The 23,351-nt window shown below is 42.5% G+C and overlaps 1 protein-coding gene and 1 long non-coding RNA gene across 2 annotated transcripts in view; both read left to right on the plus strand.

Moving 5' to 3' along the window:
- LOC117530232 (putative mediator of RNA polymerase II transcription subunit 26) overlaps positions 1 to 23,351 on the plus strand; it is a 792,446-nt gene that overhangs the window by 54,523 nt on the left and 714,572 nt on the right. The gene's annotated exons all lie outside the window — the stretch shown is intronic.
- Positions 262 to 23,123, plus strand: LOC117530266. Its single transcript, XR_004566275.1, has 3 exons — positions 262 to 289; positions 1,603 to 1,746; positions 23,066 to 23,123. It is a non-coding gene; the product is annotated as an uncharacterized LOC117530266 (long non-coding RNA).

The following is a 23,351-nucleotide window of genomic DNA, read 5'->3' on the forward strand; positions in this document are numbered from 1 at the left end:
TCACTCTGTGATCCTCGAATATGTTTTTTGAAGAGCTCCAGAAGCACAAAGGTCGACAGTAAACCGGAAGAAGAAGAAGAAAAGGCGAAGTTAGCGCGAAAAGATGGAAGAGCTGAGAAGGTTGTTGAAACAGCGGCTAACTGCTGCTAATGAAGCCGAGATATTTGAGTTGGTAGAAACAAACAGATCGCAGAGCAGCAAGAAGAAACGAGTGGATTTAAAGAAGAGAAGAAACTAGTCAACGTGCTGGATGCTGTTTTCAAGCCTGAAGTTCGCTGATCCACAGCAGGTTTGTCCACTAAACTTTATGTTCTGTATTCTGTGCACATTGTGCACAAAGCGCCTTGGGGCAACTGTTTGTTGTGATTTGGCGCTATATAAAAAAATTGATTGAATTGATTGATTGTGACAGTTGCGTGAGAATGTGATGTGTTATAAGCATAAATCGAACCAGGGAGAAATATTTCTAATTCCTTGGTGTCCAGTGTTAATTGGAATTTGAAATGAGAATTACATTGGTCAGATGCAATTTCACTGTATGTCAATGTACCCCAGTAATGTTCTTGTGCAGACCAGGTAATTAATGTACTGTAATATATTAGAAAGCAAAACCTGAAGCACTGAAGTGTAGATAAAACCTTCAATAACGATGCTGCAGCAACTTTATCTACTATACTGCAGATTGTCACCTGTACAGATACTTGCACTGAATAGCACAAATTTCAGTAAGACATCACATCAATGGGACACAAGAATTTAGTTTATTGTAATGTTTATATAAAACCAAAATGCAAAACCATTCAGAACCAATCATGGAAAATCAAACTTCCAATGTCAAAAACTAAATTTATATGGTAGATGCATTGCTAGAAAGAATAAATCACATATAATCGTGCTCATGCAAGTGTGCTGGTAGTTGTGCTGAACCAGAGGCACCAGCGGCAATAGTGTCCCTGAGATGGTCCCCCGGCCTTGCTTGCCATCTCACGGGGGCGAGTGGGCCAGCCTGAGGTTCCTCTTCCTCTGTCACCACATCATTTGTGTGGATGCAGACATCGCGTAAGAAGGCACAGCAAGCTACGATCTCGGGGGCATATGTTGGGCTCACCTCCCAACTGGAATATGAGCATATTCGGGTTTTTGTGGGTGTTTACATGGCCATGCGCAACCAGGTTATGCTAATATTCCGGTTATGAAAGGGTTATGAAAAGGTTATTGGCTGCATGTAAACGTAGTCAATGATATGTTTGATTTGAACTCAATTTTCCTTTTCTTTCAAATTAAGTGCTTTACTCAAATTACACTTAATTCCAAATTCTGGCCTCACTGTTTCTTTGAAAGAAAACTTACATTTTGCACCCAACATATGTCCTTCTAAACATCTGTTAACTGTTATCAGTAATACACAACATGATTATCTTCTGGAATTTGCATATCATCATAGCAGGTTTGTTATGAGCACGTTATCGGTCTTTGGTAAAAAAAAAAATGACACGACAAAGTGATCCTCTAACTAACCTTCTTGCTGTGAGGCGTCAGTGCTAACCACTAACCCACTTCGTCGCTCACTGTTCTAAATTATATAAATTTGTTTCTTTGCAGACATGCAGCAGTTGTTGCTGATTAAAGAAGAAATTCTCCCTGAACAGCAGGAGGGGAATCTGAGTGTTGACCAGGAGGACATTAAAGAGGAACAAGAGAATCTCTGCATCAGTCAGCAGGAGCAGCAGCTGGAGGAGGCCATCAGTAAGTTCACTTTCACTGCTGTCACTGTGAAGACTGAAAATGAGGAGGAACAAACCCAATGATTTACTGGGTTTCTCATTGCAACTGTACAAACATTGTTCCAGACCTCAATGTGTGGAAACACCTTTAGATTTTTTTTTTTTCCCAGATATATTTTTATGTACATAAATTGTCTCTTGCACACCCCCTCACAGCTGTCTCAGCAGTTTTGGAGACCAGGTTCTAGAGTTTCAAACGACAGGCTTGAGAGTTATCAGAGGATCATCAAAGTGATGAGAGTGCAGAGGCTGAGCCTGTAGCCAGCAGCTCATCTGTGCACAGACTTTATCAGACGCTGCTCCTCTTGTGGCCCCGCAGCCAGAACCACTCAAGCATCTGACCAAGGTGTCTGTGTCATACCACGTAGACGCTCCACCTTTGGCCAGATGGCCTTATCTGTCAAGGGTGGTCATTTTTGGAACACCATACCATCCACTGTTAGGTAATGTCCTACTTTTAGTACTTTAAAAACACCTGAAGGGATGGTTGATGTCCACCCAAACCTGCCATCATAATCAGTAGAACCTTGGACATTGTGTAAAGGGCTGGGAATGTGATGCAATCTGTGTTATAGCAGCGTTGCTGAGTGTACTGTTGTTTAATATAATTTTATGTGGGTTTTTTTAATGATTTTATTATGTGTTTTTTGTTTTATTATTTTAGGAGTTTGCCTGTACCATCTGGCAGGGGGGCTGACAATGAAAATCAGCTTATGACTGCAATTATGTATATTTGCATTCTTATTTTTATTTCTTTTTAAAACATAACGTTCATTAATGTACATTGTTCCTCTGACCAAATAAAACTGAATCAAACGCTGACAGCAGAAGCTGATGGAGAGGACGATGGAGGACCACAACCAGCCAGCAACTCAGGTCCATATTCAACCCCTGGCAAAAATTATGGAATCACCGGCCACAGAGGATGTTCATTCAGTTGTTTAATTTTGTAGAAAAAAAGCAGATCACAGACATGACACAAAACTAAAGTCATTTCAAATGGCAACTTTCTGGCTTTAAGAAACACTATAAGAAATCAGGAAAAAAAATTGTGGCAGTCAGTAACGGTTACTTTTTGGACCAAGCAGAGGGAAAAAAATATGGACTCACTCAATTCTGAGGAAAAAATTATGGAATCATGAAAAACAAAAACGCTCCAACACATCACTAGTATTTTGTTGCACCACCTCTGGCTTTTATCACAGCTTGCAGTCTCTGAGGCATGGACTTAATGAGTGACAAACAGTACTCTTCATCAATCTGGCTCCAACTTTCTCTGATTGCTGTTGCCAGATCAGCTTTGCAGGTTGGAGCCTTGTCTTCTTCAACTTCCACCAAAGATTTTCAATTGGATTAAGATCTAGACTATTTGCAGGCCATGACATTGACCCTATGTGTCTTTTTGCAAGGAATGTTTTCACAGTTTTTGTTCTATGGCAAGATGCATTATCATCTTGAAAAATGATTTCATCATCCCCAAACATCCTTTCAATTGATGGGATAAGAAAAGTGTCCAAAATATCAACGTAAACTTGTGCATTTATTGATGATGTGATGACAGCCATCTCCCCAGTGCCTTTACCTGACATGCAGCCCCATATCATCAATGACTGGAAATTTACATGTTCTCTTCAGGCTGTCAGCTTTATAAATCTCATTGGAACGGCACCAAACAAAAGTTGCAGCATCATCACCTTGCCCTATGCAGATTCGAGATTCATCACTGAATATGACTTTAATCCAGTCATCCACAATTGCTTTTCCTTAGCCCATTGTAACCTTGTTTTTTTCTGTTTAGGTGTTAATGATGGCTTTCGTTTAGCTTTTCTGTATGTAAATCCCATTTCCTTTAGGCGGTTTCTTACAGTCCGGTCACAGACGTTGACTCCAGTTTCCTCCCATTCGTTCCTCTTAGAAAAATGTACAACAAAACAAATGAGGAACGAATGGGAGGAAACTGGAGTCAACGTCTGTGACCAAACTGTAAGAAACCGCCTAAAGGAAATGGGATTTACATACAGAAAAGCTAAACGAAAGCCATCATTAACACCTAAACAGAAGAAAAACAAGGTTACAATGGGCTAAGGAAAAGCAATCGTGGACTGTGGATGACTGGATGAAAGTCATATTCAGTGATGAATCTCGAATCTGCATTGGGTAAGGTGATGATGCTGGACCTTTTGTTTGGTGCCTTTCCAATGAGATTTATAAAGATGACTGCCTGAAGAGAACATGTAAATTTCCACAGTCATTGATGATATGGGGCTGCATGTCAGGTAAAGGCACTGGGGAGATGGCTGTCATTACATCATCAATAAATGCACAAGTTTATGTTGATATTTTGGACAATTGAAACTAAAACATTCCTTGCAAAAAGACACATAGGGTCAATGTCAATGAGCAGATCTGATTTGATGCAGGTGTTAATTTGGGGGATTAAAATTTACAGGGTGATTCCATAATTTTTTCCTCAGAATTGAGTGATTCCATATTTTTTTCCTCTGCTTGGTCTAAAAAAGTAACCGTTACTGACTGACACAATCTTTTTTTCTTGATTTCTTATAGTGTTTCTTAAAGCCAGAAAGTTGCCATTTGAAATGACTTTAGTTTTGTGTCATGTCTGTGATCTGCTTTTTTTTTACAAAATTAAACAACTGAATAAAAATCCTCTGAGGCCGGTGATTCCATAATTTTTGCCAGGGGTTGTACAAACAGACCCGAGAACTTCATTCAGCTTGTAACTGTCAGACACTCTTGTAGCAGCTGATTTTGGGGTGACGCCTTTCTGGTGTATTCATAGATGCTCCTTGTCTCATCTTGGATCGTGTCTCTGACACTCACTAATCCTTGTCCTCCCTCCTTCGGCTGCTCATAGAGCCTCAGAGTGCTAGAATTTGAGTAGAAACCTCTGTGCATTATGAGGAGTTTTCATGTCTTGACATCAGTGGTATCTATCTCCTCCTGTGGCCATATTATTTTTCCATCTGTGTATCTGATGATTGGTAGAACATATGTATTAATGGCTTAGATCTTATTCCTACCATTGAGCTGGCTTCTCAGCACCTGTCTGACCTTCTGGAAGTATTTGTGACTAACTTTGCATCTTCATCATGGTTCTGATTGGCTTGTGGGATTACTCGGTACTTGTTGCTGTCCTTTATGTCCACTATCTCTCTCTTCACTCACTCACTCACTCAGGAAGCCACACATCTGAGAACCCCACATTCATCACCAGAATGTAGGCTGTACCCCGCTCCACCTGTACCACTACTTGAGAAACAGGCAGACCAGACTCTACAAGCTCAAACAGGGCCGCTCCACCAGAATACCACTCTGAACATGTGGCTGTAACAAACTTCATCACCTCACCTGGAATCCGACAAGCTTCTCTCCCATGAACCTTAACTTTACCTGCTCCTCAGCCAGCAATAGCACTAGCTTCGTGGCACCTTTTGAAACGCCTGCGTGACACGCTCAGGGGCCTCGGACACCACCAGTAAGTCAAACATGGCAACCCCATGCTGCCCAAACAGTTTCCCATAACACCTGTGGATGACTTTCATCCCCAGGACCCTGGGAATCTGCAGAGACATACTAGGAGAATCCTTCACCAAGATGCCACATGCTGGCAGCAGGTTAGACCTCAGGTCCGTGGTGGAGAGGAGTGAGGCAGCGGATTGATGCTCTGCTGGACGTTACTGCTACTTTGGTCTGAGGTTTATGGTCGCTGTGGATGTTTTGTCAACTTGATGATGTGGCTGAGATTGGATGACACAAGGGTGCCCTCTGGTGTCCAGTTCATGAGATTGTGTTGTTTTAATGATGTTAGATGTCTAATTTTATAGTTTCCATTTCTTTTATAAAAAACATTAACTAGCACTAATAAATTACACTTGTACTGATAACCACTTCTGCTGCCTCTTTCTTCAAAGGACCTGTGCGCTTGGATTTGAGTGTAGAGTTCCCTGGGCTAAACTCCCAGGGTGTTGTCAGAAGTTTGACCTATCATTACCAACACTGTTGATTATTGGCACAGTTTCCCCAGTCCACTTCACCACACACCCGAAACTTTTCCACCCTAAAGGTGAGGCCAAAATCAGAGAGGAAATCACTTCAACAGAAGCCAACTACTGCTTTGTCCTGAAAAAGAGAAAAAAAACCTCCACAAATTAAACACTAACTACAATTCTACTTTTAACACAAAAAAAACACCCCTCTAGGTCTCAGTTTGCATCCCACTTCTGACACCAAAATGTGCCAGAGCAGACAATATTCAATGATTGAAACAACCAAAACTCATGAGGATAGTAATAAGTCGTACTTCTGACAACACCCTGGGAGTTTCACCGAGGGAATTCTCCAATCAAATTCACTCCAACTCAAGACACACAGGTTTGTTCACAAATGAGAGACAGAAGTGGTTCCAAAATACAAAAGAATTTATTAATAACAACCAATTTAAAAATCACTAATTTCCTAAAATATAATTTAAAAAAAGAAACTAAAACTATAAATTATAAAGGCAGGGTTCTCAGACAATGGAACAACGGCGTTGCGCCATTATACTGTAATGACAGCGTCGTTATACTGCGCCGTGCTCAGGTATATATTTTTTTTTAATCCAGCCAGTCTGTTTGTGCTGAACGGACTGCTGCCTGCTCGCCACTCTCCTACCTGCAGCCACCAGAGCACAGCCACAGCGCTGCAGCTCAAAGTGAAATAACAAAAAAACTCCATCAAAGTCTTCCAATAAAAAGAGCTTCTTCTGCCTGCGTAGTTAGTGACACATTACGGCTTTATTTTACAGATGAAAGCCTTCATGTTTCCAAAGTTTGCTCAATAAGCCGCAAAGATGGTGTGAGAGTGACATGTCTCTCATTCCCACACACAACTGATTCATAAAGTTTTTCATCCAGGATTTCATCTTTAAAAGAGCAAATTTTCATTTTCTTTGTATTATTGTTATTTATGCACCAATGACACCAGATCAAATTACTTGTATGTGAGAACTTACTTTGCAATAAATTTGATTCTGATTTGACAATCAAATCAGTCAGGTTTAGACAAGACAATTAGGGGTTATATTGTTTTTTAAAAAGTATGCAATCTGTCAGGTTCACCCTGTAATAGAAATCACAGACAACCTGATATCAAAGAAACACACCAGAAGTCACTGTTTCTCTTTTGCTCACGAGCAGAGTGTTGGGGCGCGAGGAGAGTGATACTCTCCTTTAGAGCTGCCACAAACGACTATTTTGATAGTCAACTATTCAAGATTATTTTTGCGATTAGTTGACTAGTCGGATCATACGTAAATTGCACCTTACCACATGAGCTGACAGTGATGTTGTTAGGTACGTGTCCTCCGTCTCTGACGCATTTATTTATTTTTTTTTTTCCCCCGGGGACCCATAGAATTTTTCAGTGACCCACTCAAATCACCACCTGTGTGTCCTGGGACTCACTATATTGAAAACCTCGCAACATCACTGTGAGCAACTGACCATACAGCTGCTCTTATATTACCATCATTTGCTTCCAACTTGAGGTGTTTAATGTATGTGCAAACTAAAATCAAACACAATTAAGATGATTGTTCATTTGATTTTTAATGAACTTTGCAGCTAGCAACAAATTTGCACAGTGTAACATAAAGTGCATATGAACTTAAATAATGAAAAGGCATCAGCCTAAAGAATACAAAAATAAATGCATTATAACAAAAGTGCATTTTTTGTGCTTAGTGCTCATAGCCCCATTCTACACAAGACTCTTGTTCATAGCCAGGAAAGTTAGCATTTCCACATATGTGAGAACAGATGTTCCCTGCTGTGGAGAAGATCTGCTCTGAAGGGGTGGAGGTTGCAGGGATGCACAAAAAAGATTTAGCTACCTTTGATAGTGTGGGGAAACGCCCCTCATTTTTGCGCTACCATTTGAGAGGATCATCTTTTTTAGAGACAGTGGTCTCACCAAAGTACAGCTGAACTTCACTTCTCACAACTTGGACCCTTTGGTCATCCTGAGATGTTTCTTCGTCTTTTTCACTGTGACTGTCTGAGTCAGACTGAAGGAGGGTGTCCAGATCAGTCTTTGCACTTGTATCTGAACCACTGTCCCTTTGCAGTCCTGCATACTCATCTGCCCTGCACTCTAATGCCATCTTCAGGAGACAAAAACTTCAGTCATCTGTACCTGGGGTCCAAGGCAGCAGCGAGAATGGCTGGCTGGGTTTTCTTTCTCTACTGAAAAAGAGCAAAGACTCCCCCATCTTTGTTTTATACCTTATTCTGCACTAGCAATGAAAGATTTTCCTGAGCTCGTCTCTAATTGGCTTTGATGTACGGCCCGTGTTAGCCCTTTGACCACCTGTGGAAGAACTGAAATGGTTGTGTACTCCTGTCCACTAAGGTAAACAGTAACAGTCTCAAAGGGGGCCAGTCCTTGCTTAAGTTCTTCAAGCAGTGCCCACTGCTCTCCCCTTTGAGTTACCTCGGGAGCTGAAAGAGTGGCAGTGAGAGGCCAATGCTGTTCCAGGAGTCTGTCTATCATGTGGAAGGTACTATTCCATCTAGTACTGATGTCTTGGATCAGTTTGTTTTTCTTCACATTCATTTGCTCCTGTTTTCTCTTGAGCTTTGTACTAGCCAGCTTGCTTCTCTTGAAGTGCTCTACCAGCTGCCTAGCAGCGCCTAGCGCTCGACTGATGGTGGTTTCTTTGAGAGCAGTGTTGACTATAAGCTGAAGTGTGTGTTCAGCACAAAGGACATCCTTTTTGCTATTGCTTTGATAAATAGCAATAGATAATTTTTTTTAATTGCTCAATCAGTAAGCTCATATTATTTCATCATGTTTTAAACTCTAATACAAAAAGCTTTTTGGGATTGTGTCTGGAGGAGGTGAGAGCTATGATCTTATAATTATTTGTCCTAGAATGTTGCTGTTGTTTATTATATTATTATTATTATTATTATTATAATCAATTTTGTATGCGATACTGTTACTGTTGCTTTGAAGTAAGAGGGAGTGGGAGAGAGACTGACCTTCTCAAAGGTTGCATCGTATTTCTTTTCCATCTTAGTCAAGTGGGAACGGCTAGGTAGATAGTTATGGTAATCTGGATTGAATTTCTTGATCATCTCTTTGAAGCCTTGATCGCCAACCATGGACAGGGGTCTCACGTCCGTCACCAACACGCTTAAGATTGATTCAGTCAGGACATGTGCATGTTGCTGGCTTGGCAACAAAGTCATCCATTGAGGAGGAATGTCCTTTTTTAGCACTGTAATGTATCGTTAGAAAACAAAAACATTAGCGATACCAGTATAACTTTACAGCAGCAAACACGGGTTAATTAAATCGTCATAATTAATGTTAAAGGTGCAGTAAAGGATTTATCCAGACACATTAAGGGACCCCGTCCTTAAACTCAGAGAGTAGTCCTATTTGCGAACACATAATGTGTTTGAAAATATGAATAACCAGACGTCTGTAACTGCTACAAGCCCCAAAAAACATATTACCAAAATCTGCTCTTGGTCCGAGTGGAAAGAACCATTGACATGCATCAATGCGTTGTACTGGCTATCAGTATTGGTTCTTTTGACTCAAACTGAAGGCAGATTTTAAAAATAGTTTTTTTTCTTTTGAGGAACTTGTAGTGGCTGGGGATGGGTATTGATAAGAGTTTATCTATCGATTCCACTTATCAATCCAATTCCTTATCGATACCTCCTGTGAATTTTCTGTGTACTAAAAGTAGGCTTTACAGATTTTCTATGTCAACAAAATTTTATTGAGCCTTAAAGTAAATAAATATGAAATTGGTCACTGGATCCTTGATCTCTGGACATATGAGGTCTGTGAAAAAAGTATCCGACCTTTTTATTTTTTTCAAAAACTATATGGATTTGAATCATGTGCACTGGCATCAGACAAGCTTGAACCTTTGTGCGCATGCGTGAGTTTTTTCACGCCTGTCGGTTGCATCATTCGCTTGTGGGCAGGCTTTGAGTGAGCACTGGTCCAGCCTCCTCGTCGGATTTTTATTGTCAGTGAAATGGCTGAGAGGCTGCCGCTTTGCTCCATGAATTTTTTTTCAGAAACTGTTAGAGACATTCAGTTGGAAACCATTCGAAAGATTTAGATGGATTTCGGTGAAGATTCTGTCGGTATCACACGGAGGACCATTAAGGACCATTAAAACTGGATTAAAAACATCACACGGCGGCGGAGGGCGCACCGTGCCCCGAGTGGCCATCGACAGGCTGGAACGAGCAGATCACTTCCAAATTTAAGGCTCCGTTGATGCAGGATGTCGTGTGACTAGCAGAGAAGTTTCAGAAGAGGTCGGGATCAGCACTTTATCGGCACATTCCCCTGTTAAAGGAGATTTTGTAATGAAAGACGTACGGACGGATTTGCGCGTTGGGACGCAGCCGCTCACAGCCGCTGGACAAACAACACCTCCGTGTTGGAAGTCTCACAGGACAAGTTGGAACATGCCCAGCTGTTAAACAATTTCTCGGATACTCACTCGACTGAAAAGCCATCAAAAGCCGTCTGAATCTCCTGAATGGTTTCCAACACGGAGATGTTTTTTTTTTTTTTTTTTTTTTTTATGTTGCGTGCAATGAGAGGCTCTGTGCCAACGCGCGAAATCCCCCACATGTCTTTCATTACAAAATCTCCTGTAACAGTGGAATGTGCCACAAAAGTGCTATGTCCAGCTCTCTTGCCATTTCTGTGGTAGTCACACGATGTCCTGGATCAACACAGCATTCAGTTTAGAAAAGATCTGGTCGTTCCAGCCTGTCGATGGCCGCTCGGTGCGCCGTGCGCCCTCCGCCGCTGTGGGATGTCTTTAAAAAGGTTTTAACACTCCTTAATCCGTGTCACGCCGACAGAATCTTCACCGAAATCCATCTGAATCTTTTGAATGGTTTCCAACTGGCTGTCTCTAACAGTTTCTGAAAAAAAAATTCATGGAGCAAAGCGGCAGCCTCTCAGCCATTTCACTGACAATAAAAATCCGACGAGGGGGGTGGACCAGTGCTCACTCAAAGCCTGCCCACAGGCGAATGACGCAACCGACAGGCGTGAAAAAACTCACGCATGCGCACGAAGATTCAGGCTGGTCTGATGCAAGCGCACATGATTCAAATCCATATAGTTTGTATATATTGTATATTGTAGTTTTTGTCAAAACCATTTCCTTTCAGACATTAATGGCATGAATGTCTCTTCGTACATCTGAGCTGAACTCATCTGGCTGCTGGAGTCTGCAGGTCTGCAGCCATACAGTCTTGGGCTGCTGCACGTCAGCCAGGACATCTCATTTTGGGAGGGAAATAAAAACATTTTGATCGATTGCAGTTTGTTTGTATTACAATGGTTGGAAAGAGGTGTCATTTGATTTAAATGGCGATTCGCTTTGAAGTTATTAATTCCAAAGCAGAGTTGCGCTTCTGAAGAGGAGCGAAGCAAAGATTCAATGAAGCATCGAATCGAAGCACTGCTTCATTTGTTCAGCATTCAAAGCAAAGTCGCGCTGCAGAAGCAATTGATTACAGAGCCGCTACAGAGTATAATCAACGGAGAGAAATGATCATTTTCAAAAACAAGGACTGATAATGGAATCATTAAGCAAAAAGGCTATTGATGTCAGTGGATCAAATCATTTCTTAATGATACCCAAAAAGAACCGGTTCTTGATACCCATCCCTACTGGTCACGTTCTTTTATATTTGCGAACACATTATGTAGCCTGTTGACTTTTCTCTGGGTTTAAGGACGGTTTTCCTCAGTATTTCAAGAAGTGTGACGGGATAAAATAATTTACTGCACCTTTAACGTTTACAGCTATCAAAGTGTTCACGTTTTGGGGGCTAGTATCTAGCCAACTTAGCTTAGCTTACCGAGTCAGCTGTCCCTCTTTGTCGTCAGAATCGGAATGATACAAAACATGCTTCCTTTTCAGATGCTCGTGCATCGCCAATGTACTGCCATGATGGGCAAGTTCTGCCTTGCAGAGTTTGCATTGCACACACTTCTCTTTCACTTTAAGATGCTCCCAAACTCTCGAGCTCCACCGGTTGGCCATGATTCTGTTTGTATGGCTGAGTGCTGCTACTGCACATGTGCGTCAGGGACTTAGAGGCAGACGAGACAAACGAATCGTCGACTACTAAATTAGTTCTCGATTCAATAGTTGATGTAGTCCTGACTAGTCGACTAATCGTGGCAGCCCTACTCTCCTTCAGCATTTTATTCATTCAAGCAAACAAAGGTGCCGTCACCATAGTTACAAAGCAGAAACGATCAGCACAGACTCTCCCGGGAACAAGGACAGTTTCAATCTTTCGTTAAGTGTCAACGTTAGAAAAATAAGATAACAAATACCACGTGCAAATGTGTGGCAACAGCTTATTTTTCTACCTGCTCTGACTAAGCAAAACAAAAACCTCAGATATCCCATGTATCTGAATACTGCGTATTGAAAAACAGACACTTTGCATTAATCACACCATGAGAAAACAATTCCTTTAGACATTTAAGTGATAAATTAAATGTTGGGGTTTTACATAATTATTGTATGGCCTTGCCTTACAATATAAAGCGCCTTGGGGCAACTGTTTGTTGTGATTTGGCGCTATATAAAAAACTTGATTGATTGATAACAAAATCAGGCATATTCACAATTTTTTCCAACAAATCCCACTCAGAAATGTTAAAAATAACTACATTTTCTACATTTTATCTCGCCGTCACCCCTTGTGGAAGATCTGTTGTTAATTTCATTGTTACTTTTCCTTTTTATATAGTTCTTCAGAGGAGGTGGGGCCAAATTGTGTAGGGACCTGTACACAACACATTTTAAATCGCAGGAAATTCTCAAAGCTTAAACATAAGCTCAAAGATGTCCATCAAACATGAATGTGTTTTTAATCTTTTCAATGTTATTTATTTTCTTAACTTAGACAGAAAAATGCAAAAAAGAACTTTTATATTACAACACAAGTGTCATTTTTTTAACGATTATTCTTACTTTGGTTGGCTCTCACTGTGGTATTGTATCACTTCCTGTTCCAGAGTACAGCGGTGTTTTGCTGTATCTGTTAGCTGTTTAATCTGCGCAGTTAGATTGATCTAGTTAACTAGATAATGATTTGTTTCACAGTGTAATCTTCACGTGCCTTAACTAAAGCACTCCCTCTGCTGAATCACCTCTAAATTATTTACATATTATTCACTTTGTGTGTTTTTAGGAATCCGCTAGCTTAGCGCAGCTACTAGCTCTTAGCCAGTTTAGCATGGCGGCTTCTCCTATCTCTCCTGCACTTTTCTGCTCTGGGTGTGAAATGTTTAGTTATTCCTCGGCCTCCTTTAGCAGTAATGGTACTTGTAATAAGTGTAGCTTCTGGGCGAATTGGAGACTCGGCTTCGCACCGTGGAAAATTCTACAGCTAGCTAGGCCCCTGTAGTCGGTGCGGACCAAGATAGCTTAGCCGCCGTTAGTTTCCCTCTGGCAGATCCCGAGCAGCCGGGAAAGCAGGCCAACTGGGTGACTGTGAGGAGGAAGCGTAGTTCTAAACAGAAGCCCCATGTACACCGCCAACCCGTTCACATTTCTAACCGTTTTTCCCCACTCGACGACACACCCGCCGAGGATCAAACTCTGGTTATTGGCGACTCTGTTTTGAGAAATGTGAAATTAGCGACACCAGCAACCATAGTCAATTGTCTTCCAGGGGCCAGAGCAGGCGACATTGAAGGAAATTTGAAACTGCTGGCTAAGGCTAAGCGTAAATTTGGTAAGATTGTAATTCACGTCGCCAGTAATGACACCCGGTTACGCCAATCGGAGATCACTAAAATTAACATTGAATCGGTGTGTAACTTTGCAAAAACAATGTCAGACTCTGTAGTTTTCTCTGGGCCCCTCCCCAATCGGACCGGGAGTGACATGTTTAGCTGCATGTTCTCCTTGAATTGCTGGCTGTCTGAGTGGTGTCCAAAAAATGAGGTGGGCTTCATAGATAATTGGCAAAGCTTCTGGGGAAAACCTGGTCTTGTTAGGAGAGATGCCATCCATCCCACTTTGGATAGAGCAGCTCTCGTTTCTAGAAATCTGGCCAATTTTCTTAAATCCTCCAAACCGTGACTATCCAGGGTTGGGACCAGGAAGCAGAGTTGTAGTCTTACACACCTCTCTGCAGCTTCTCTCCCCCTGCCATCCCCTCATTACCCCATCCCCCCCGTAGAGACGGTGCCTGCTCCCAGACCACCAATAACCAGTAAAAATCTATTTAAGCATAAAAATTCAAAAAGAAAAAATAATATAGCACCTTCAACTGCACCACAGACTAAAACAGTTAAATGTGGTCTATTAAACATTAGGTCTCTCTCTTCTAAGTCCCTGTTGGTAAATGATATAATAATTGATCAACATATTGATTTATTCTGCCTTACAGAAACCTGGTTACAGCAGGATGAATATGTTAGTTTAAATGAGTCAACACCCCCGAGTCACACTAACTGCCAGAATGCTCGTAGCACGGGCCGAGGCGGAGGATTAGCAGCAATCTTCCATTCCAGCTTATTAATTAATCAAAAACCTAGACAGAGCTTTAATTCATTTGAAAGCTTGACTCTTAGTCTTGTCCATCCAAATTGTAAGTCCCAAAAGCCAGTTTTATTTGTTATTATCTATCGTCCACCTGGTCATTACTGTGAGTTTCTCTGTGAATTTTCAGACCTTTTGTCTGACTTAGTGCTGAGCTCAGATAAGATAATTATAGTGGGCGATTTTAACATCCACACAGATGCTGAGAATGACAGCCTCAATACTGCATTTAATCTATTATTAGACTCAGTTGGCTTTGCTCAAAATGTAAATGAGTCCACCCACCACTTTAATCATATCTTAGATCTTGTTCTGACTTATGGTATGGAAATTGAAGACTTAACAGTATTCCCTGAAAACTCCCTTCTGTCTGATCATTTCTTAATAACATTTACATTTACTCTGATGGACTACCCAGCAGTGGGGAATAAGTTTCATTACACTAGAAGTCTTTCAGAAAGCACTGTAACTAGGTTTAAGGATATGATTCCTTCTTTATGTTCTCTAATGCCATATACCAACACAGTGCAGAGTAGCTACCTAAACTCTGTAAGTGAGATAGAGTATCTTGTCAGTAGTTTTACATCCTCATTGAAGACAACTTTGGATGCTGTAGCTCCTCTGAAAAAGAGAGCTTTAAATCAGAAGTGCCTGACTCCGTGGTATAACTCACTCGCAGCTTAAAGCAGATAACTTGTAAGTTAGAGAGGAAATGGCATCTCACTAATTTAGAAGATCTTCACTTAGCCTTGAAAAAGAGACTGTTGCTCTATAAAAAAGCCCTCCGTAAAGCTAGGACATCTTACTACTCATCACTAATTGAAGAAAATAAGAACAACCCCAGGTTTCTTTTCAGCACTGTAGCCAGGCTGACAGAGTCAGAGCTCTATTGAGCCGAGTATTCCTTTAACTAGTAATGACTTCATGACTTTCTTTGCTAATAAAATTTTAGCTATTAGAGAAAAAATTACTCATAACCATCCCAAAGACGTATCGTTATCTTTGGCTGCTTTCAGTGATGCCAGTATTTGGTTAGACTCTTTCTCTCCGATTGTTCTGTCTGAGTTATTTTCATTAGTTACTTCATCCAAACCATCAACATGTCTATTAGACCCCATTCCTACCAGGCTGCTCAAGGAAGCCCTACCATTATTTAATGCTTCGATCTTAAATATGATCAATCTATCTTTATTAGTTGGCTATGTACCACAGGCTTTTAAGGTGGCAGTAATTAAACCATTACTTAAAAAGCCATCACTTGACCCAGCTATCTTAGCTAATTATAGGCCAATCTCCAACCTTCCTTTTCTCTCAAAAATTCTTGAAAGGGTAGTTGTAAAACAGCTAACTGATCATCTGCAGAGGAATGGTCTATTTGAAGAGTTTCAGTCAGGTTTTAGAATTCATCATAGTACAGAAACAGCATTAGTGAAGGTTACAAATGATCTTCTTATGGCCTCAGACAGTGGACTCATCTCTGTGCTTGTTCTGTTAGACCTCAGTGCTGCTTTTGATACTGTTGACCATAAAATTTTATTACAGAGATTAGAGCATGCCATAGGTATTAAAGACACTGCGCTGCGGTGGTTTGAATCATATTTATCTAATAGATTACAATTTGTTCATGTAAATAGAGAATCTTCTTCACAGACTAAGGTTAATTATGGAGTTCCACAAGGTTTTGTGCTAGGACCAATTTTATTCACTTTATACATGCTTCCCTTAGGCAGTATTATTAGACGGCATTGCTTAAATTTTCATTGTTACGCAGATGATACCCAGCTTTATCTATCCATGAAGCCAGAGGACACACACCAATTAGCTAAACTGCAGGATTGTCTTACAGACATAAAGACATGGATGACCTCTAATTTCCTGCTTTTAAACTCAGATAAAACTGAAGTTATTGTACTTGGCCCCACAAATCTTAGAAACATGGTGTCTAACCAGATCCTTACTCTGGATGGCATTACCCTGACCTCTAGTAATACTGTGAGAAATCTTGGAGTCATTTTTGATCAGGATATGTCATTCAATGCGCATATTAAACAAATATGTAGGACTGCTTTTTTGCATTTACGCAATATCTCTAAAATTAGAAAGGTCTTGTCTCAGAGTGATGCTGAAAAACTAATTCATGCATTTATTTCCTCTAGGCTGGACTATTGTAATTCATTATTATCAGGTTATCCTAAAAGTTCCCTGAAAAGCCTTCAGTTAATTCAAAATGCTGCAGCTAGAGTACTAACAGGGACTAGAAGGAGAGAGCATATCTCACCCATATTGGCATCTCTTCATTGGCTTCCTGTTAATTCTAGAATAGAATTTAAAATTCTTCTTCTTACTTATAAGGTTTTGAATAATCAGGTCCCATCTTATCTTAGGGACCTCATAGTACCATATCACCCCAATAGAGCGCTTCGCTCTCCTACTGCAGGCTTACTTGTAGTTCCTAGGGTTTGTAAGAGTAGAATGGGAGGCAGAGCCTTCAGCTTTCAGGCTCCTCTCCTGTGGAACCAGCTCCCAATTCAGATCAGGGAGACAGACACCCTCTCTACTTTTAAGATTAGGCTTAAAACTTTCCTTTTTGCTAAAGCTTATAGTTAGGGCTGGATCAGGTGACCCTGAACCATCCCTTAGTTATGCTGCTATAGACTTAGACTGCTGGGGGGTTCCCATGATGCACTGAGTGTTTCTTTCTCTTTTTGCTCTGTATGCACCACTCTGCATTTAATCATTAGTGATTGATCTCTGCTCCCCTCCACAGCATGTCTTTTTCCTGGTTCTCTCCCTCAGCCCCAACCAGTCCCAGCAGAAGACTGCCCCTCCCTAAGCCTGGTTCTGCTGGAGGTTTGTATTGTATGGCCTTGCCTTACAATATAAAGCGCCTTGGGGCAACTGTTTGTTGTGATTTGGCGCTATATAAATAAAATTGATTGATTGACTTTCAATGCATCTGAAATCAGTCAAAATGACTGTCAACGTGCACCGCCTCGCGTAATAATTGCCAACTGCACTGCTATACTAAAAAAATTCCGGGGAGAAACCTGCAAGGGACTGTTCAGATCATGCTTGCTTCCTTCAACAGCATGGGGGGATACCTTCCCCCCACAGGAGCAGGATCCACCGGCAAGGATGGCACAACAACAACTGAGTCTGGGGGTGGGCTCAGATTGACTGACAGCCTCTGCAACGTCTACCTGAGGAGTGGGTTGGGTCACTACTTCTGCCAGAACAGAAGTAGACACTGGGTCCTCAGAGCTCAACACCAACCACCCGCCATCAAACAACCACTTGTCCTCTTGCTGCAATTGCTCTACAGGGGGTAGAGAAGGCACTACATCCTCATCAAGGGAATCAAATCCTACCACAGCTTTCAACAAAGACAGATGAACCTGTTTGGCTCTGGTTGAATCATCCCTAGGGATGATGGTATGAACCATTCCCTCATCCTGTGGTGCCTTCAACACAGTACATCACTGAGGACCACTGGTCCTGGATCTTATGGCGTACTACAAAGTTTCAAAACCAAACCAACTGGCCCTGCGTCAAAGGAACATCACGGATACGCTCCATCAAAAGCCATCTGGTGCTCCTGGACGCATCCATGACAACGCCACCAACAGGCTCCTGAACTTGGCCCAACAGAAAATCAACTGGAAGTCTCGGTTCCTGAACAAACATGAAGAAGAAAGGGGACTCCCCAGTTGCCTGATGCGGAGTAGTGTTATAAGATAAAGAATCTGGGGCATACAGGAGCCCTAATCTTCGCGTCTGAGACACAGGCAGTGTACGCAACAAATCATGAAGCGATCCATTAAAATCCTTTGCCCATTCCCCAATGGAAGGTAAGACATAGTACAGGACTTCTCTATGCCATAAAAGCCACACACCTGCTGAATCAATACACTCTCAAAACTCCATCCCTGATCAGAGTGTATCCAAGCTGGAACTCCATATCTCGAAAACCATTCTGTAACCGAAACTTGAGCTACCGTCGCGGCTCGCTGAGGGACTGTCCACGTGTATTTACTGAAGACATCAGTCACCACCACAATGTCTTCTATTCCATCATGGCTATGCTTTAAAATGGTAAAATCAATGGTAAGAATCTCACTAGGCCGGAACACCAGTAGGTGTCCCATAGAGCCACGAGCTGCTGGTTGGCTCACCTTGACCACCTGGCACCTCTCGCATGCCTGGCACCACTTCGTCACCTCAACAAACATCCCTGGCCAGTAACACTGCTGAAGCAAAAGCTCCAAGGTCTTCTTGACCCCTTGATGACCATGCCTTTGATGAACGTCAGTCAGCACGTCAGCTTTTTAATGCTGCAGACAACAACAACTGTAACATGGCCTCAGCTCCATCCGGCCTGAAAACCTGACGACCCATTCATCCTGCTACATGAGGGAGGACATGCAGGTGGTTGGAGTGACAGAGGAAAATACAGAGGACAGGGAGAGATGGAAATGATTGATCTGCTGTGGGGACCCCCTAACGGGTGCAGCCGAAAGAAGTCCTTTCTACATTTATTTTTTGTGTCACGATTAGCGTTCACCACAACCAATCAGAGGTTTGACTACCACCTGGACCCCGTTTCTAGCATCCTGGAGTAGACTTTATCAGGGAGGCTGAGTAGTGTGACGCCCCTGTAATTGGCACACACTCTCTGGTCCCCTTTATTAAATATAGGGACCACCAACCCAGTTTGCCACTTCTTAGGCACTGTCCCAGACCTCAACACAATGTTCAAGAGATGTCTCATCCATAGACAGTCCCTCCACACCCAGAGCCTTCAACATTTCTGGACAGATCTCATCAACCTCAGGGCCTTGCCAGTGCAGAGTTGTTTGTCTACCTTATTGACTTCCACCAGGGAAATTGATGATAACTCCTCCATCAAATTTCAACTCTGCCCCTACTGTAGATTGCGCTCCGGTCTGATGCAGGAGTTCCTCAAAGTGTTCCTTCCAGTGGCGAATTACCTCCTCAGTTGAGGTCAACCGAGTCCCATCCTTACTGTGGACAGCTTGGATGGTTCCCTGTTTTCCTCTTCTGAGGCGCCTTACAGTCCGCCAGAAGTACTTTGGTGCAGACCGAAAGTCCTTCTCCATGGTTGGTACCTTGCAACTGCCTCCTGAGCCCTCAGAGATAACATATCCTGGAAGGCCTCCTCTTTCACTCGGACGGCTTCCCCGACCACCAGTGTCCACCACGGTGTTCGAGGGTTGCCACCCCTTGAGGCACCTCATACCTTCAGGCTACAGCTCCCTGCTGCAGCTTCAGCAATGGAAGCTTTGAACATTGCGCTTTCTGGTTCGATGCCCCCAACCTCCACAGCGATGCCAGAAAAGCTCTGCCGGAGGTGTGAATTGAAGATCTGTCAGACACTGGGCTCCTCCAGATGTTCGGAGTTCACCTGCACGATCCGTTTGGGCTTATCAGGTCTGTCCAGAGTCCTCCCACACCCTCTCATCCAACTCAACACCAGATGGTGAACAGTTGACAGCTCTGTTCACCTGAATGTCCAGAACATGCGGCCTCAGAACAGATGATATGATCACAAAATCGATCATTGATGTTCAGCCTCGGCGCTCTGGTACCATGTACACTCATGAGCATCCTTATTTTAGAACAAGGCATTTGTTTGTCCATGATTATCACAGAAGTCCATTCACAAATGACTGTTCAGGTTTAGATTGGGGAGGCCATTCCTTTCAGTCACATCTCTCCAGGTGTCTCTGTCATTGCCCTCATGTGTGTTGAAGACCCCCAGCAGAACAATGGAGTACCCCACAGGAGCCCCATACAGGACTCTATTCAGGGACACCAAGAAGGCCGAATACTCCAAACTGCCATTCAGTGCATACGCGCAGGCAACATTCAGAGTTTTCCCCCGGCCACCTGAAGGCACAGGGAGGCAACCATTTCATGTACTGTGGGGAAACTCCAACATCGCAACGCTCAGCAGGGGACTCATGAGTATCCCCACACACGCCCGGCGCCTCACACCCTGGGCAACTCCAGAGAAGAATAAGGCCCAATCCCTATCAAGGAGAGTGGTTCAGGAGCTGAGGCTGTGCGTGGAGGCGAGACCCACCAGATGTAACTGGTATCGCTCCATCTTCCGCACAATCTCCGGCTCCTTCCACCACAGCGAGGTGACGTTACACACCCCCAGAGCTAGCCCTTGCCACTCGGGTCTAGTCCACAGATGCCCTCGACTTTCACTGCCACCCGTGGCTCCCCCTGTGGGTGGTGAGCCCACAGGCTGGACCAAATGTACTGTTACACACAAATACTACATCATGTATTTTTTGTGTTGATTTTTTTTATCTGTCTCAACTCATGAAGAAGTCATCCAAAGCAGAATCTTGCTCTTTAAAAAAATAACTTTGATTAATCCATAAAATCTTTGTGGAGTTGAATATTTCTGATTGCAACTTACATGTGTGAAAACACCCTTAAACCTTTGTTTGTTTGTTTGTTTGTTTTTTATGCACACAATCAAAACTTTACTGTGGCACCCCCCCGAGTGTGTCTTTGAGTGTGAAGAGGTGCATGTGAGACATCACTGTAAAGCTCTTCGAACACATTCATTAGATGGCAAAAAGTGCTGCAGAAATGAAGTCTCATGAGCATTGTGTTTGAGATCAGCAACATTCTAAAATGTTAATTAAAATAGTTGTAATGTCACTGTAGATGTGTTCATGTCTTAGTTGAGTTTTGACATGATGGTAGAGTCCAGTTGAAGTATGTGTGAAATGTAAAACAAATCCTCCTCGGCCCGGTTTCGTAAAGCGGTCTAATCTTGTTTTGTTGACTAAAATCACTTAGTCAACTAGTCATTTAACGTTAGTCACGGCACAAAGTGTTTAGTCGGTTTAAGTTTCATGTTGGCCAACTAAAGATTTTAGCCTGCTACAGAAGACGCTAATCTTATTTTAGTCAACAAAACTTCAGTGTCTTACTTCAAAAATGGCAGCTATCATGTACCACTTAAGGGAGCAGGAAGGAAGGAGAGTCTTGCTGGAGGAGCGGGTGTACCGGGACCAGAATAATCCATTGGAGATGTTTGCGTACGCCGAGGTTCAACAGTGATACCGCTTCCATCTGCCTACAATTCTCTTCATCGTGGACATGACAGCTCTAGCAGTCAACCATCAAATGAGAAGGAACAGTGTCCTGTCAGCCCTTCTTCAGGTTTTGATTGTGCTGAGGTTTTACACCTGTGGAACTTTTCAGCAGGTTATCGGGGACACCATCCACGTCTCCAAGTCGAACATGTGTCAAATTGTAAGGGATGTCACTTCAGCACTTATCCTGCACATTGACATTGATCTGTCCAGCTACCTATTGAGGGACACTGATCTCCTCCCAAGCCCGTCTTTTGGCAGCTAGGGCCGTTGCCGTTTGAAACACTGAAGAGCACCCCGATGTCGTTCGTATGCCTCCAAAAGGAGAGCTTTCTCCACTCAGCCGTGGTTATAGCAGACGACCAACCCGGAAGTAAAAAAAAAAACTCATTAATCGGAGGCGTTTTGTGGCAACGCCACTCGCGAGGCCGCTTATGCCCATGAAAATCCTCAACTAACATTAGATGGCTACTCTACAAATTTAGCCGTCTACGTGAAATTAGACAGCTAATGTTGGATGACTAAGCTTTCGTTGCAGTCACACGGCGATAGCTGAACGAAGGGAAGAAAAGTCAAAAATCGTTGAGAAAAGGGGAACAAATGATCCTGTACCTTTCCCATCACAGAAAAGCCTGCAAACCAAGAACGAAACAAAATCGAAACTAACAGAAGATAAACAGAGCAAACATCGACCTTGGCGCTTTAAACAAAATCAAAATGAAATATTGATAATGACTTGATTGACAGAAGGTATGAGACCAAGCGCAGTCAACCCTGTCCTCATGTCCACAGCACTTGCAGGCACAGGATTTGGTTGTCTTGACAACAGGTGAGAGATGTTTGTCTTCAGAACATCAACATGTGTGAACATGCAGGCCAGCCACAAACATTTGGAACGTGTGTAAATACTTAAAGTAGTTGATAAAATGTTGTTACCACTATTGTTTCTGTATGATAATGTTGCTTTTCGTCCCACACATGGACGAATCAACAGCGAGGCAAAGATATTACGTGCAGCTCGTTGAAACTTTAGTTAATGATCCGTTCACACATCGTCAACGTTCGTGCAAGACGTCAGGTGGTTGGACAACAGTCAGACGAAACGGTGACGTTACAGAAACCATGCACACGATGAGGAATCAAGTCAGACAACAAAATGGAATACAGATGAACTGAGGTTGTCATCGCGTTTCATTCACATTTTTTCAACAGTTTGAAAATCTTGATGAAGCTCCAGCTGCAGGAATGAAGCTGGACAACGGTTAAATGATGTCTCCGGAAGTTAAGGCAAGTCCCGATTTCTTGTTTCATTTGGGCTTTGGTGTCCTTCGTTAATGCTGTGTGACCGAGGCTTTAGTCGACTAAAAGATGACACTGCTTTATGAAACTGGGTCCTGCTGTACATTTCCACTTAATCAGTTCCATCAGTCCAATAACTTTCTGTCATCAGGTCAAACTCACCACTTTATTTTAATGAGTGTTGTTCTAACATTTGTTCTTAATTTGTTTCTTTGCAGACATGCAGCCGTTGTTGGTGATTAAAGAAGAAACTCTCCCTGAACACCAGGAATGGAATCTGAGTGTTGATCAGGAGGACATGAAAGAAGAAGAGAAGCTGTGGATAAGTCAGCAGGGAGAGCAGCTTCAGCAGCTGGAGGAGGCAGATCTCACCAAGTTTGGTTTCACTGCCGTCCCTGTGAAGAGTGAAAATGATGATGAAAAACCAGAGTCATCACAGCTTCATCAAAGCCCAAGTGATGAGAGCACAGAGGCTGAGCCTGTAACCAGCAGCTCATCTGTACA

This window comes from Thalassophryne amazonica, chromosome 18 (genome assembly GCF_902500255.1).
Source record: "Thalassophryne amazonica chromosome 18, fThaAma1.1, whole genome shotgun sequence".
Lineage (NCBI taxonomy): Eukaryota > Metazoa > Chordata > Actinopteri > Batrachoidiformes > Batrachoididae > Thalassophryne > Thalassophryne amazonica.